General features: G+C 45.9%; 1 protein-coding gene across 4 annotated transcripts in view; it reads right to left on the bottom strand.

Moving 5' to 3' along the window:
* Positions 1 to 17,740, bottom strand: part of LOC102183271 (amyloid beta A4 precursor protein-binding family A member 2) — a 129,745-nt gene that overhangs the window by 89,238 nt on the left and 22,767 nt on the right. For 3 of the 4 annotated variants that reach the window (XM_018066591.1, XM_018066587.1, XM_018066590.1), the window contains exon 2: positions 10,498 to 10,601. The exons of the other annotated variant lie outside the window; for it this stretch is intronic. The gene's annotated coding sequence lies outside the window, so the exon portion shown is untranslated. The remainder of the gene's footprint in view (positions 1 to 10,497; positions 10,602 to 17,740) is intronic. 4 annotated transcript variants of the gene reach the window in all.

The raw sequence follows: 17,740 nt of genomic DNA, 5'->3' as shown, positions 1-17,740 counted from the left end.
AAGAGAGTTCCAGAAAAACATCTATTTCTGCTTTACTGACTATGCCAAAGCCTTTGACTGTGTGGAGCACAAGAAACTGTGGAAAATTCTGAAAGAGATGGGAATATCAGACAACCTGACCTGCCTCTTGAGAAACCTATATGCAGGTCAGGAAGCAACAGTTAGAACTGGACATGAAACAACAGATTGGTTCCAAATGGGAAAAGGAGTATGTTAAGGCTGTATATTGTCACCCTGCTTATTTACCTTATATGCAGAGTACATCATGAGAAATGCTGAGCTGCAGGAAGCACAAGCTGGAATCAAGATTGCCAGGAGAAATATCAATAACCTCAGATATACAGATGACACCACCCTTATGGAAGAAAGTGAAGAAGAACTAATAAGCCTCTTGATGAAAGTGAAAGAGGAGAGTGAAAAAGTGACTTAAAGCTCAACATTCAGAAAACTAAGATCATGGCATCTGGTCCCATCACTTCATGGCAAATAGATGGGGAAACAGTAGAAACAGTGTCAGACTTTATTTTTGGGGGGCTCCAAAATCACTGCAGATGGTGACTGCAGCCATGAAATTAAAAGACACTTACTCCTTGGAAGGAAAGTTATGACCAACCTAGATAGCATATTAAAAAGCAGAGACATTAACTTTGTTTACAAAGGTCCATCTAGTCAAGGCTATGGTTTTTCCAGTGGTCATGTATGGATGTGAGAGTTGGATTATAAAGAAAGCTGAGCACCAAAGAATTGATGCTTTTGAACTGTGACACTGGAGAAGACTCTTGAGAGTCCCTTGGACTGCAAGGAGATCCAACCATTCCATCCTGAAGGAGATCAGTCCTGGGTGTTCATTGGAAGGACTTATGTTGAAGCAGAAACTCCAATACTTTGGCCACCTGATGCGAAGAGCTGACTCATTGGAAAAGACCCTGATGTTGGGAAAGATTGAGGGCAGGAGGAGAAGGGGATGACAGAGGATGAGATGGTTGGATGGCATCATCAACTCGATGGACATGGGCTTGGGTGGATTCCGGGAGCTGGTGAGTCCTGGCGTGCTGCGGTTCATGATGTCGCAAAGAGCTGGACACAACTGAGCAACTGAACTGAACTGAACTGAACTTATCTACAAAACAGAAAGCAGACGAGGAGGTAGGGAAGGGATGGTGTGGGAATTTGGGGTTAGCAGATGCACACTATCATATATAGGATGGATAAACAGCAAGGTCCTACTATACAGCATAGGGAACTACATTCAATATCCTGTGATAAACCATAATGGAAAACAACATGAAAATAATGTATTTGTATTAATATAACTGAGTCACTTTGCTGTACAGAGAAATTAAGACAACATTGTAAATCAAAAAATACATCAATAAAATTCAAAAATCTTAGCAGTAATAACTCGCTATCCTCTGTGGTTTCAGGACAAGTGGCTCAGTTTTACTGAGATTTATGTGCAGGACCCAGGACGATGTAGCTCCAGACCTAGTGCAATGCCTTCTGGGGAGCAGCCCTCCTGGGGCCCCCACACTTCATCCAGCCAGCCAGCAGTGGGCAGAGCCAGGCAGCAAACCCACTGTGTGACATGTGAACCCAGCCATGGCAGAGTTGCCTGGAGGGGCCGCCATCCTGCAGAGGCCAGTGCACCTGAGCTTGACCATCTGGACGCAGCCTCAGACCCCAGCCCACGCAGCTGGGGAAGGAGACAGAATATACCAGACAGATCCCAGCCAGGTCTCCCACACCAACCATACCCCTTGTGAAACCCCTCCAGGCAGGACCCAGCTGTCTCCTTGGCCGGGAACACTGGGTACAGGCTCATATGGCCTTGAGTCCAGTGCCCGGAACACGCAGGTGTGTCCTATGCACACCAGAGCCTGCTCTCCTGCAGGCACAGCCAGGAGGACCTGAACAGCACTTGGCCGTTGATCAACTGCTTCCTCTTTCTGCATAAACATCCCTGTCAGAGGCACACTGCCATCAGGCCCATTTTACAGATAGGAAGGAGGGGAGACGGAGGTTCAGGGAGGTGGAAGCTCCCAGGGGTCACCAGAGTCAGTAGCCTGACAAGTCAGGATCTGTCTCCATCTCTGGTCCCCCCATCCTAGCTCTGCCACCAGCTCCCCACCCTCACTGCTACCTGCCCTGACTCATCATCACCTGACCCCCAACCTGCCCCCACCCAGGTCCCTCTCTGCTTCTCTTTCACTCCCCTCGGCATCCACCCACCAGCCCAAGGGCTCTGTGAACACTGGCCACTCCCGCCCCCTCTCCGTACCCTGGCTCTCGTCCCTGGGCGCTGAGCTGTGGAGAGGAACTCAGAAGGCATTGGGTGCCTGGTATGTGCTGACCCGTGGGTGTGATTACCTTGTGCTGGGAGCCGCCTGGGACCCCAGGGATGGGGTGGCCTGTGCGCTGAGCCATCACCCACCATGTTGACACAGTCCCAGGACCAGCTGGGGTGCTCTGCTCTCCAAGACACGGGATCCTTCTCCTGCCAATGGTTTTGTGTCCTGAGGGAGGGGAACCCCAGCCCCCAGCCCCCATCCCCCAGCACAGAGCCAACGTGGAAGGTAACAGAAGACCAGCTGCCTGGTGCCCAGAGACCATGGCTTCTACCTGAAGCATCTTCCTCAAGAAAAAACTGTGCCGGGGGTCTGGCAGAAAGACAGCCACATGGCAAACCTGGAGGGGCCTGGTCAGGACACTGCATCCCCGTCATACATGGGGAGGCTCCAGCAGACCCACGAGGATGGCTGCCAGAGATGCCGGGATCTCTGCAAAACCAAGTTCTCTATTTCCAACTAGACTGAAACACCTCCCAGGAGGAAAGCACTTCCCTTCATTTCCCTATAGGCAATCAGATAAACAGACAGCAGGCCAATATCAAGACCTCCAAATTGACCTGAATGCATTCCATGCACAGCAGATCCTGGTCTGGGAACAGAGGCTCCTGCATCACGTGGGGTTAACAGAGCCGTGCTCTGTGTGAACTAATGAAGCTTTAAGATTACACAGGGAACTTACTTACAAAACAGAAGCAGACTCAAAGACTTAGAGAATGAACTTATGGTCACCGTGCAGAAGGCGGGGGTGGAGGGATAGATTGAGAGTTTGGGACTGACATGTACACATGGCTTAATTTAAAATGGATGAACAACAGGACCTATTGTACAACACAGGGAACTCTGCTCAATGTTATGTGGTGGCCTAGATGGGAAAAACATTTGAAAAAGAATAGATACATGTATATGTAGAACTGAATCACTGTGCTATACATCTGAAACTAACACAACAGTGTCAATAACTCTACTCCAATATTAAATAAAATTTTTTAAAATCCTATGACTAACCATAAAGGAAAAGAATGTAATAAAAAAAGAATACATATTTGTAGAATTGAGTCACTTTGCTGTACAGCAGTAACTAACCCAACATTGTAAATCAACTATCCTTCAATTAAAATTTTAAAAGCTATTACATTTTTAAAAAAAGCATATGATCTAACATGGTATCAAACTAAGCTAAACAGAAACCACTCTCTTCTCTTGGATAAGTGGGGGGACCTGAACAAGGAATACCTGGCAGGCTCCCACCCTCAGCAAAGACGATCAGGGTCTTCTGTGGGGGCCTGTCCACATGGGAATCTACCTGAGGTGGACAGAGGCTGTGAGGACTGCTAACTCCCCCACATCTCCACTCCAGCTCCACCTTCAATACTCTGCAGCCTTGATCTTCAGCCCCCTCTGGTAATGACCCCCAGGAAGGCCTCTGCCTATGCCCAGAGAGGGTCACAAGGTGGCCCTAAGCTTTGCTGGCCCTAGAATCCCTCAGGGACGATTTCAAAGCTACCTGCCTGCACCCCAGGCTGCAGGTTCCCAACCTGACTGTGCAAGCGAGACATTATAGAGCCTACAGCCAGCAGGGCTGGGCACCATCTACACCATACCTGCCAGAGTCCACAGATGAAGGAAGGCAGGCTAGGAGGGCAGTAGGGCCACAAGGCAAGTCAGATGACAGAGGCCCCAGGAATCTAGGCCACCACACAGAGCTCTGCTTTCCTTAAGGAGACCTTGGTGTAAGGAAACATCAACCAACATAAAGGGTTTCCCTGGTGGCTCAGACAGCAAAGAATCTGCCTGCAATGCAGGAGACACAGGTTCGATCTCTGGGTTGGGAAGATCCCCTGGAGAAGAGAATGGCAACCCACTCCAGTATTCTTGCCTGGAGAATTCCACGGACAGAGGAACCTGGTGGGTTACAGTCCATGGAGTCACAGAGTCAGATACAACTGAATGACTAACACACACACACACACACACACACCCCCAACATAAAAGTTCAAAGCAATACGGAGTTGGAGAACTACGTCTTCCTCCTTCCAACTCAGCCTGCATGGGGGAATAAACACTGCTTTCTTCCTTGAGGCCTCTGTGAGAGGCCAGAGTGGTCATTTCTGGGGTCTGGTGGTGCCTAAGAGTTACTTGGGATGTTGTTGTCTAGGTTTGGCTTGGAGATGAGAAAGCTTTGTGTTTCTTCAAATTAGCACTAATTTAAAATTACAATTTTAGTCTTAATTGTATGTATTTGGGGATCCCATTTAAGCCTCTGGAAATAATTGCAGGGTAATATTTTGGGAAGTCATATTAAAATGCACAGATGTTGTCTGGAGACAGGCCTCTGGGGGTGGGCAGAGCCTGGTAGAGAGGGGTCCAGGGCAGCTTTCATGTCTGGTCCATGCCCCGTCCCCACTCCCTAGTCTGGCTCTGGAAGGGGCTGCAGGTAGAGCCTCTCTGAATGCAGCATGAACCGAATCCACCCCTCCTTACTGAATCTGGCACTGCCAGGACCCAGGAAGCCAAGGCCATGTGGTCACCATGCCACAGCCTGAGCTGCTGGCATCAGGGTCGGGGGAAGGGCTGGAGGGATGGGCCGGCAAGGTCCTGGAGCATCCCCTGCCCACAGGGTGCAGAGGTGGTGCTGGCAGGTGCGGGTGTCATATTCACTAGGAGCCCTTCCAAACCCTGGGGCTCTGGGTGGGCCCCATGTGAGCCCAGGCTCTGTGCCCAGGATCGGGCATGTGGTGAGAGGTCGACCCATCGCAGAGGGGTCTATGATCTGAGAGTGGTCCTACACGCCCCCCTACCCCAGGAATGTCTGGAAAGAGCACAGAGGGCCTCTCCCCTCTCTCGCAAAGGATGTGGGCACCTGAAAGCACCGCTTTGTCCTGAAGACATACCCTGAGAGCCCTTTTCCACCTGCGCTGCTGGGGCTGGAGGCTGGGCCCTCAGAGAGGTGGGGGACAGGGTCTTTGGGGCCACCGTAGCACTTCCGCCTCCTCCTAATTCCTTGTTCTACAGAATACAAGTGGGCCAATATTACCTGTAAGTAAACAACCGAGATAAATGCTTTCATTTGAGCAAAGAAGCAACATCATCTTTAGCGAGTGGGCGGTGGAGCCAGGCTGCCTTGAACAAGAACTCTGGTCTTTTGGAATACATATTTTTTCCCTTCCCCTGATGCAATTAGGAAAATAATATTTTTTTACACTTGCAATTAAGAGCAGAACAGATGGCAATGGTTTAAAAATCTGTTCATGAGACTTGATACTGGGGGTGGGGGGCGTTGTTGACAAGACATGGAGGACAGGGCGACTCTGTTTTTCTTGCTGCGTGGAAGGGCCACTATTGTGATCCCCAAAACACAATACTGGGGACTTAAGGAAAGGGGTGAGAAAGAAGGTTCATCCACAGTAAGAGGGCAAAACGGCTGGCGACTTAGAAGTGACTGCAGGAAAGCTGTCACTGTGCGGCTGGGCCTGCCCTGCTGCCCAGTAAGGCTGCAACCCCAAGACCCTGACAAGCACCATTATCACCTTGTGTTCCTCACGGCAGTGCTGGGCCATTTTCTCCATCCACTAAGGACTTTCAGAGCCTCCCAGACATGGGTTCCCTCATCTGTGCTTCAAATTCACCAGGACCACAACACATGAGAGAAATCCTACAAACTAGCCATCACTGTGGCCAGGTGGCTTGGCCTCTTGATCACCTTTGGTTTATTCATTCAGAACCTGCTGAAACCAAACTGGATCCTGTGGGGCTTCTGGGCACAGAAGCCTTGCTCTGTTCCCCATTTCTTGATTATAGGAAATAAGCTTCATTCAGGCCTCATGACCTTCCCTGGGTTCCAATGGACAGGTTCAAGCAGTTGCTAATTAGGGATGGGAGGGGAAGAGAAGACAAGGGAGAAGCAGTCAAGAAACAATAGTGCAGGGACTTCTCTGGTGGCCCGATGGCTAAGACTCTGTGTTCCCAAAGGAGAGGGCCCAGGTTCAATCCCTGGTCAGGGAACTAAGATCCCACAGGCCACAAGTAAGAGTTTTCATGCCCTGACTAAAAGATCCTGCATGACACAGCAAAGACTGAAGATCCCCGTGCTGCAACTAAGACCAACACAGCCAAATAAATATATTTTTTAAAAGAAGAAGAAAGCAGATATTTTTTTAAAAAAAGAACCAGTAGCACAGCCTTGGGGCAGGGTCCTGGTTCCTCAGGGGATACACATACTACTACACCTTTGAGTTCTGCAGCAATTAAGTTGCCCCCCACCCAGATGGGGGATGAAATGAGGATATGAACCCTCGTGACTTCAGTTAACTAAAGCTTGGACTCTGTTGATTTTCTGCCCCAATTCTATGCTGAATTCCCCTCTGCTCAAGCTCCTTCATGGATATGCATATACCCTTAGCTTAAAACTTCCCGTTTTATGGAGATGCTGCTTTGGGAAAGATCTCCGGTGTTCTCCTCACTTGCTGCAGGTAATAATAAATTCTTCCTTCTCTCGATCTTTGGCTTGGTTGTGTCTATCGGCTTAAACCCACCAAGAGGTGAACCCAGTGTTGGGGTGACATTCCCCCTCCCCCACACCTTCTCACCACACCAACAGGCTCCCACTGATAACAGTGGGTTCCAGCTGAAAGAACTCCAAGACCAGACTCTCTCTGAGACTCAGGGCTGAGAGAAGCTCAGTGTCCAGAGGGGAGGCCAAGCCTAGGCCTCTGTCACCTACAACTTCAGGAGATATGACACACAGCCCAGCTCCTACTGCATACTCAGTCACTAAGTCGTGTCTGACTCTTTGCGGTCCTTTGGACTGTAGTCCACCAAGCTCCTCTATCCATGGGATTTCCCATCAAGAATACTGGAATGGGTTATCATTTCCTACTCCATGGGATCTTCCCGACCCAGGGACTGAACCTGCGTCTCTTGGATCTACTGCACTGCCGGCAGATTCCTTACTTACTGAGCCATCGGGGAAGCCCCAGTTCCTAATGAGATTTACACAAACTCACACAAGAAAGTCCTCTTACCTCAGTTCCTATTTTCCATTATAACATATCTGACTTTCAACAACAAATTAGAAAGCATGTCAAAGGCAAAAAAAAATTTTTTTTAACCCATACTCTAAAGAGATAAAGCAAGCATCCTAACCAGACTCAGATATGATACAGATTTTGGAATGAATAGACTAGAAATTTAAAGTAACTATGATTCATATGTTACAGGCTCTGATGGGAGAAGACAGCATGCAAGAACAGATGGTAATGTGAGCAGAGCTATGGAGAGTCTAAGAAAGAATCCAAAGGAGATGCTAGAAATTTTTTGAAAACTGGTAATAGAAAGGAAGAATGTCTTTGATGGGCTCATCAGCAGACTTAATACAGCTGAGGGGAAAATCAGAGAGCTGGAAGACAGGCCAATAGAAACTTCCCAAATTGAAATTTTGCCAAAAAGGTCAGTCCAGGGGTAAAAGCAGAGACAGAATAGAGCATCCAAGGACCACGGGACAATATTAAAAATATAACATACATGTAACTGGAAGACCCAAAAGAAATAAATGAGATAATGAGGAAGAAAACATATTTGAGGTAATAATGGCTGACAATTTTTCTAAAATTAACAACAGATACCAAACCACAGATTCGAGAATCTCAAAGAACACCAAGCAGAATAAATACTTTTAAAAGAAAAACAACAAGTGATTAACAGATGCAAACTATTATATATAGGATAGGTAAACAATAAGGTCATACTGTGTAGCACAGAGATCTATATTCAATAATCTGTGATAAACCATAATGGAAAAGAATATAAAAAAGGATACACATATAACTGATTTCACTTTGCTGTACAGTAGAAATTAACACAACATTGTAAATCAACTATACTTTAACACGAAAAAGTTTAAAAACAACAACAAAAACTACGCCTAGGCATATCATACTCAAACTGTAGCAAACCACAGACAAAGAGAAAATCAATACATCAATACCCGTTTTAGCAACTTCCCTAGTGGTCCAGTGGTTAAGAATCTGCATGCCAATGCAGGGGACATGGGAACTAAGTTCCTGGTCTGGAAACTAAAATTCCACATCCCATGGAGCAACTAAGCCCATCCACCACAACCACTGAGCCTGCATGCTGCAACTACTGAAGCCCAAGCACCCTCTAGCCCGTGCTCTGCAACAAGATAAGCCACTGCAACGAGAAGCCTGCACACTGCAACTAGAGAAAGCTCGAACGCAGCAACAAAGACCCATCGCAGCATAAATAAATAGTTAGAATAAATAGAAAACAAGAGTTTGTCAGAGTGAATAAAAACACAAGACCCAGCTGGATGCTGTCTATAAGAAACCCATGTTAAATATAAAGACTCTGATAGGTTGAAAGTAAAGAGATGGAAAAAGATATACCATGCTAATTACAGTTGAAAGAAAACTAAGAGTATCAATACTCATTTCAGACAAAGCAGACTTCAGAACAAGGGAAAACATCAGGGATAAAAAGGAGGCATTACAATGAGATGCATAATTCAATTCAGTTCTCCAACAAGAGATCAAAATCATAAATGGCTATGCACCTAACAGAGCATCAAAATATATGAGGCAAAACTGATAGAACTGGGGAGAGAGATGGGCAAATCCATTATTATAATTGGAGACATCCACATCCTCCATCAGTAACCAATAGAACACGTAGGCAGAAAATCAACAAGGATGGTTCCCCTGGACAGCACTGCCCATCAGAATGGAATTAAACTAAAAATCGATAAAGGAAGATGGGTGAAATCCCCAAATATCTGGAAATTAAACAACATCATTCTAAACAACACATGGGTCAATGAGGAAGTACCAGAAGAATTTTTTTTTTAGTTTCTTTTTAACTAAATGAAAATAAAAATACCACTTGTCAAAATTTCCATAGTGTAACAAAAGCAGTGCTTATCAGAAATATATAGCATTAAATGTACTCATCAGAAAAGAAGAAAGTAGAAAATCAATAACCTAGGCTTCTACCTCAGGAAACAAAATGAAGGGAAAATGATGCCTAAAACAAGCAAAGGAAATATCATAAAAATTAGAGCATAAATCAATTAAGTTGAAAACAAGAAGAAAAGAAAGAAAATCTATTTTATTGACCAGTTGCTCAGTCGTTCAGTCGTGTCTGATTCTTTGCAGCCCCTCTTTGCAGACTGTAGTCTGCCAGTCTCCTCTGTCCATGTAATTTTCTAGGCAAGAATACTGGAGTGGGTTGTCATTTTCTACTCCAGGAGATCTCCCTGACCCAAGGATCGAATCCATATCTCTGACGTCTCCTGCATTGGCAGGTGGGGTTTTTACCACTGTGCCACTGTATTGACCAGGCTAACTAAGGGATACAAGATACAAACTACCAGTACCAAAAAAGGAAGAAGAGTCATCAACACTGATCTCATAGAAAAGGATAACAATATAACATTAAATGGATGATTTGATTACATAAAAGAGTACTACAAAGAACTCTGTGCCCCAAAATTTGATAATCTGCATAAAATAGACTGATCCCTTAAAAGACATGTACTGGCAAAACTCACAAGAAGAGAAACAGACAAACAGAACAGCCATATGCATTTTTTAAATTTAATAAATAATTAATAACCTTCTTAAAAAAAATCGGCAGGCCCAGATGGTTTCTCTGCTGAACTGTACCAAATGTTTAAGGAAGGGATGATACAATTCTCTACAATCTATTTCAGGAATCAGAAGAGGAAGAACGTGTCCTAACTCGTTCTCTGAGGCCAGCATTCCCCTAATATCACAACCTGGCCCATCACCACCCTAACAGTAAGGAGGCAACAGTGCCACTCAGACACCCCCACCGGCAGAAGAGGACCCGGTGGGTCTGAAAGGAGAGAGAAAAGGTGACAGGACATGCATGTCTGCTCTGTGTGGCTTGTTCTCTGGGAACGCCCAGAACTCGTCTTTCTCATCAATACGTCAAAACAGAAAACAGTGAGAATCAAGTGCCGCTGTCCTAGAGCTTTTGCTGCAGAAAGATGGCAGGGAGGAGGCACCTGGCTGTCCCCCCTGCCCTCAACAGGCACTTGAGCACAGACACTCAGATGCACTGGCACGTGGGACCTGGCAGGCAGCGTGGTGACCCTACTGGTCCTACTCACCGAGAAGCTACAGGCACCCCCGGACCCTGGGCCATCCGCAGGTCAGTCCTGGCCTCTCCGTGGGCTCCCCCCACGAGATGCAGAGATGATGGATCCTCTGGAGACTGAAATGGAAGAGCACATGGGCATCAAACAGCTGAGCACACACACAGACTGCTCGGGTGTAAACAGAAGGAAGTTCTCCAACGTGGGTGCCGATCATGATCACACACTCAATAAAGCTCCCTATTGTCATTGTTGTTTAGTTGCTCAGTTGTGTCCAACTCTTTTCGACCCCAGGGGCTGTAGCCCGCCGGGCTTCTCTGTCCATGGGATTTCCCAGGTAAGAATACTGGAGTGGATTGCCATTTCCTTCTCCAGGGAATCTTTCCAACCCAAGAATCAAACCTATGTCACCTGCATTGCAAGTGGATTCTTTACCACTGAGCCACCAGGGAAGCCCTCCAAAGGGTACTCCTTAAAACAGGAAGAAGCTAACCAGACTTGGACACAACCAATGAACCAGTAAAATAAAAGGTTGGTAGTCTATGTCATTATGCTTTGGTCAAGACCCATAGAATATACAATGCAGAAAGTGAACCTAACTCTAATTCAGTTAATAATAATAATAGTGCATCAATATCAGCTCATCAGTGGTAACTAACGCACCATACTAACGTTAAGATGTTAATAACAGGGGAGATGAGGGAGGTAGGGATTACAGGCCATCTGGAAACTTTCTGCTCAATTTTTCCGTAAAGCTAAAATTGCTGAAATAATTATGCCTCCTAATTTTTAAAAATATGCTGGTTGATATTCAGAAGGCTGAATGGAAAGATGGATATAACTGAGAAGCCAATGGGTAAACTAGAAGATGGAGCTAAGAGATTTTCCCAGAATGCAGTGCAAATAGACAATGGGCAGCAATCCCAGGGCATGTTTCTCCTGACTTTGATGACAGCCACTGGGCTCCAGGAGCATCCTTCCATACCCACAAGGGCTCTCTCTCTCTCTCTCCAAAATGGGGAGCTTTAGCAAATTCTCAGGCTTTTGGTTGTTCATCTCATCTTTCCCCAAGACTGCTTTGGGGGAGGCGGGGAGACAGCACAGGAAACCTTAGAAACCACGTCAACCTTTGCCTGGTTCCTCAGCCTCTCCCAGGCTTCCCTAGTGACTCAGACAGCAAAGAGTATGCCTACAATGAAGGAGACCCAGGTTCGATCCCTCGGTCAAGAAGATCCCCTGGAGAAGGGAATGGCAACCCACTCCAGTATTCTTGCCTGGAGAATCCCAAGGACAGAAGACTCAGGTGGGGTACAGCTCAGAAGGTTGCAAAGAGTCAGACATGACTAAAGGACCAACACTTTCACTTTTGACTGCTCCCAGACTGTGGTTTTCCCAGTTCATGGCCTGAGGGAGAACCACTCTCTCTTTATTTAGTTATTGGTGGTAAATTATTTCTTCATTGGTTTTGACTTTAAAAAAAAATTATTACTTTAGAAGGAGTCCTAGTAAAGTCTTTCAAAAAAGCAATTCCGCCTTCTCTATCAAAATTTAAATATGCATATCCTTTTACCCAACAACTGCATTTCCAGGAGGACTCACATATATATGAAATATGTGAGTATAGGGATTTTCCCTGCAGCAATCTTTTTAAAAACTGGAAGCAACCTAAATGCCCATAAATAGGAGAATGGTTAAATAAATTAGAGCAGGGCCCATAAGCTGGAGTACTCTGAGATTTTTTTTTAAAGAGGTAGCCAATATGCACCTACCCAAAGAAATCTTAAAAGCCTAGAAATGAGTGAAAATGACAAGTTAACTAAAAAGTATGTGCTGTGTGTGTCTGTTTCTGTGTGTGTATGCATGTGTCTGCGTGTGTGGATCCCAGTTACAGACGCAGCAAGCCAGCTAGACAATGTATACACATCTGCAAGTCTGGGTATGGACACAAAGGCAAACAGAACAGCCCAAAAGGGCTTCCACCAATGCTCGCCAGCACTTCCTCTGTGGGCAGTGGCAGGCACACAGGAGACAAGGCCACGTGGGCATCGCTTTTACTCTATTATACACATGCTTCCTCGTTGGGTCTTTTACCAAGACGCATTTCTCATCCAGCAGCATTCAGATGAAACCCACAGTCTGTGCGTTTGAGAGTTTCATATTCTAGCTGGGAGGTGCTGGCACCAAGAAAACCGACCTTGGGGAAGGGCAGCCAGGAAGGAGGGAAGGAAGCAGGGCTTCCCAGGGGGATGGGGGAGGAGCACACAGGCACTCAAGATTCCTCGGGAAGGAAGGTCACCCCTGGGCAGCAGGGATAAGAACACACACAGCACAGAGTCCGGGAACAGAAACAAAGGGCAGGCAAGCAGGGACCAGAGATAGGCAGCATCCTCTACCGCTCTAGATCCAAGCACCTGCAGCCCTCATGCACCAGGCCCATCATCCTGCTGCCCTGCCCACCCTTCAGCGTTCCCCACAAAGGGCAGGGATGCTGTCCCAGGAGGGGTGGACCCATGGGATTTAAGCTTGGCCTCTGAGCAGGTGAGCGGAGCCCACCTCTATGTCTGGAAGGTCCTGCCTTCAGTCCTGGCCCATAACACAGCAAACTGCAATGTGAAGCATCCAATTTATACGGGACAAAACTCAGCAGTCCTGCCCCCAACAGTGCTGATGTGCTGGGTACCAGAACACTAGCTCCGTGATACATGGCAGATGGTGGCTCGGTCACTGTGGAGCGTGGCGTGTGGTTTCAAAACATTTCTGAATGTTTTTAAGTGGGAAACTTGCTGAATGATGGGTTAATGGATACGTGGATGGATGTTACATGTCTTTGAAATCTTACAAAACACCTAACATACATTTTAAAAGTAAATGCACACACAAGATACTTAAGGTACCTCTGAGCAAAAAGCCCAGAGAACAATGGATAAAGATCCAGAGACACTGGGACCAAAGGCCCATCCCCTGACATCCCTGCAAACTGGGAGCACTGCCCTGTAACCCTATGAGGGTGCCCAGATGAAGTGAAGCCGCCCCCCAGTCCCCAGAAATCGGAAGAGTAAAGAGAAACAGCTTCCAGAGGGTGCCAGACAGGAGTACCCCACCCACCCAGCTACCCAGCCTCCTCACCCACACTCGCCTGGGTCACTAGCCGTCAGCTGGAACTCGGGATTCTTACGCAGCTTCACCTCTGATGCTGGGCGGTCTAGGGTCGGATGTGAGTTGTGAATGAAGCCGGGAGCCTGGCCCGCCCCCTCCCTGTTTCCAAATCCTTGTGTCCCTGAAGCCACAGCTTCTCCCTTCAGATTTCAAAGAGCAAAGGACAGATCTGTGCATAACCCATGCTTCCTAATCTGGGGATATTCTCAGAAATAGCAAGCCTCTTCTCTGGCCCTTCCGGGAAATAGCCTGGCTCTTACATGTGACAAAAGGATGCAAAGTGGTGTCTCCGTGATCTGAATATGAACACTGGAAATACTTCCGGGTCTTCCAAATGGCAATAAAAAATATATTAAATAATTTAATGTCGAGTCCATTTAACAGAATTAGAGATAGCTCAGGCAAATGCATGAGGAGAGGAAAGAGATAAGCAATGAAAAATTCTAATGGATAGAGCAATAATAAGTAGGACTGAGGGGAAAATCACTGCATAGCCGCAGAGGATTCCCAAAGACGACACTCTTGAAATCTCTTTTAAAACAGTATGATCCCAGCATCCCACGACTCCAAAATACTCTAGCAAGGCCTGTCTTCAGCAGCTTGCAGAAAACATGCATGCTCATTATCTTCCTTGGAATGGCAACAGCAAGGGAGCTCTGATTCTATCTTTCCAGCATGGGAACTGCCAGGAGTCTCCCATGCGCACCGCTGACAGCTCCCTTTCACATGAGAAGCAGTTGTTGTTCAGTCGCTCAGTTGCGACCCCATGGATTGCAGCACGCCAGGCTTCCCTGCCCTCCACTATCTCCCAGAATTTGTTCAAATTCATGTCCATTGAATTGATGATGCCACCCAACCATCTCACCCTCTGCCATCCCCTTCTCCTCTTTCCTTCAATCTTCCCAGTATCAGAGTTTTTTCACAATGAGTCAGCTCCAATGAGAAGCAGACTCATGTCCAGATGGGCTCAGGGCTGCAAGCAGACTGCCCACCAAGCTGTGACGGTGTGGGGTGGGCAAGGGGACCATCGTAGCAGCCATCTTTTTTTTTTAAGTGGGAAACATTTCTGAATGGCTTAAGCAGGATGTATTCTGATGTTTAAAGCTCTATTAAATTGAAGAAAGAGAAAGAATGCATACCCGGCTCCATACGGAACAAGGGAATATCACTAGCCCCCAGACTGTTAATGAATTAAACTCCTTCCCTGATCCTGCAGAGCAGCCCTGGGTCTGGGCATCTTATCTCTGTCAAGCAGGCCGATGGGCAAGCCACTGCCACATGGCCCCACGTGAGCTGCAAATGTCAGCAACGCGCTATCTTCTTTGTTCAGGGGAGACAAAGCAGTGCAGCACTGGTGGCTGTGTTCTTTCTTCCCAACAGGACCTAATTGGTACTGTCCTTCTCTGGTGTCTGGTCTCCCTGGACAGAGCAGGAATGCAGCCAACAGAACCCAAACTATGCAGCTCACAGGCTCCTCCCTGGCTCAGTCAGGCCTCAGTGCACTGAACTCCCAGCTCAGGATGCAGAACCCAGGCACAGAGGGTCTTCTGCATCTAAAGGTCTTTATATGAAGTCATAATTTTTTTTTTTTTGGCCGCACCACATGGCATGTGGGATCTTAGCTACCCAACCAAGGATCAAACTCATATCCCCTGCATTGGAAGGCAAAGTCTTAACCACTGGACCTCCAGGGAAGTCCTTGAAGTCAAAATTAAAATCACATCTTTTTACAGTCCTATTTAAAAAAATCAATGTTTCTCACTGAAAAACCAGAAAATGCAAGTTATTCATATATGAAACTTGAGACAGTCCCTAAAAATCAACATGTATGATCCTTGAAACTCTAAATATCTGAATTTGAAATCATTTCCTATCAAACCCACTCAATAGAATGCAAACTATTTCAAGCATATACACTATTGCTAGTGTATAATAGATAGAAGGAATATGAAACTAAAATTTCAAATACATGCAGTTCTATAAAAATGAAAAGAAAAACATTGTTTCATTGCTATATGCAGAATCTCCAAAGATAATGTTTCAGAAACCAGCCATGGTTTTGACATTTATGTAAATAAATCAGTGACTTCTGTGGTGGTCCAGTGGTTAAGACTTCACACTTGCAATGCAGGGGGCCCAGGTTTGATACCTGGTCAGGGAACTAGATCCCACTTACTGCAACTAAGAGTTCACACGCTATGCTAAAAAGATCCTGCATGCTGCAGCTAAGACCTGGCACAGCCAAATAAATAATTTTTTTAAAAAAAGAAAACAAATCATTGTGATGTGCTGGGACAAGGTCTATGAGAGGATAACGGTGGGAAAACACAAGACAGAAAAATAAAGTTGGAAGACTCATGCTGCCTGGTTTCCAGAGTTACTGTGAAGCTACAATAATCAAAACAGTGTGGTGCTGGTGAAAGAATAGACAGATAGATCAATAGACTACAGCAGGGAGCCCAGAAATTGCCCCACTTAATAATAATCTACTTATCTTTGACATAGGAACAAAGGCAATATGATGGAGAAAAGATGTAGTTTTTTCAACAGACAGCCACGTGAAGAAAAATGAATCCAGACACAGACTTCAGATCCTTCACAAAAATCAATGGATCCAAACCTAAAAGTCAAAAACCAAAGCTATAAAAACTCCTGAAAGACAATGCAGTAGAAAACTCTAGATGAACCTGTGTTTAGCAATGACTGTTTTAGATATAATACCAAAGGCGTGATCTATGAAAGAAGGAATTAATAAGCTTGACTTCATTAAAAGGTAAAGTTTATGCTCTATGAAAGACACTGTTAAGAGAATGAAAAACAAGCCACAGACTGAGAGAAAATATTTGCAAAAGACACCTCTGATAAGGGATTTATTATGCAAAATATACAAAGAACACTTAAAAGTCAACAATAAAAAAATAAACAACTCAAGTATAAAATGAATCAAAAATGTGAAGACACCTCACCAAAGAAGGAAACAGCCAATAACCATATGTAAAGATGCTTTTAATTTGGGCAATGCAAATTAAAACAGCAGTGAGAAGACACAGAGAACAGACTTGTGGGTGCCAAGGGGAAGCGGTGGAGAAGGAATGAATTGAGAGCTTGGGATTAGCAGATGCAAACTTTTAACTATAGGATGGATAAACAACAAGGTCCTACTGTGTAGCACAGGGAACTATATTCAGTATCCTGATAAACCATAATGGAGGGACTTCCTTGGTGGTCCGCTGGTTAAGAATCCACCTTCCAATGCAGGGGACATGGGTTCAATCCGTGGTCAGAGAACCCACATGCCACAAGGCAACTAAGCCTGCACGCCCCAGCTACAGATCCTGCACACCAGAACTGGAGAGACGCACGAGTGACACAACAGACATCCTGTGTGCCACAGCTAGACCCCGACACAGTCAAATAAATAAACATTTTTTTAAAAAAGCAAAAAAGAATGTGCGTGCCAATGCAGGAGACACGGGTTTGACCCCTTGTCTGGGAAGATCCCACGTGTCACACAGCAACTAAGCCCGTGCACCACAACTACTGAGCTTGCACGCTAGAACCAGAGGATCGCAACTATTGAGCCCACATGCCACAGCTACTGAACTGCGTGTGCTCTAGAGCCTAAGCCCCACAAGAGAAGCCACCACAGGGAGAAGCATCACAACTAGAGAGGAGCCCCCGCTCGCCACAACTAGAGAAAGCCCACACAGCAACAAAGACCCAGCATGGCCAAAAATAAATGAATAAATAAAATGATTTTAAAAGGAGACAAAAGCTGTTGTTGAATGAATAAATATCTTTTGCCACTGCCATCAACAACAAAAAGCCAGCAACGAGATACTACTACATATCTGACAGAATGGCCAAATGCAGACACTGACACCACCAAGTGCTGTTGAGGGTGCAGAGCGACAGGAACTCTCATTCACTGCTGGTGGGGATGCACAAATGGTACAGCCACTTGGGAAGAGAATTTGGCAGTTTCTTAAAAGGATAAACTCACTACTCTTACCACAGATCTAGCCAGTCTTACTCTTTGATATTCTACTTCCCAAAAGTTGAAGATTTATGTTCACACAGAAACCTGCTCATGGTGGTTTAC

This window comes from Capra hircus, chromosome 21 (genome assembly GCF_001704415.2).
Source record: "Capra hircus breed San Clemente chromosome 21, ASM170441v1, whole genome shotgun sequence".
Classification (NCBI taxonomy): domain Eukaryota; kingdom Metazoa; phylum Chordata; class Mammalia; order Artiodactyla; family Bovidae; genus Capra; species Capra hircus.
This window is presented reverse-complemented; position numbering and strand designations above follow the sequence as displayed.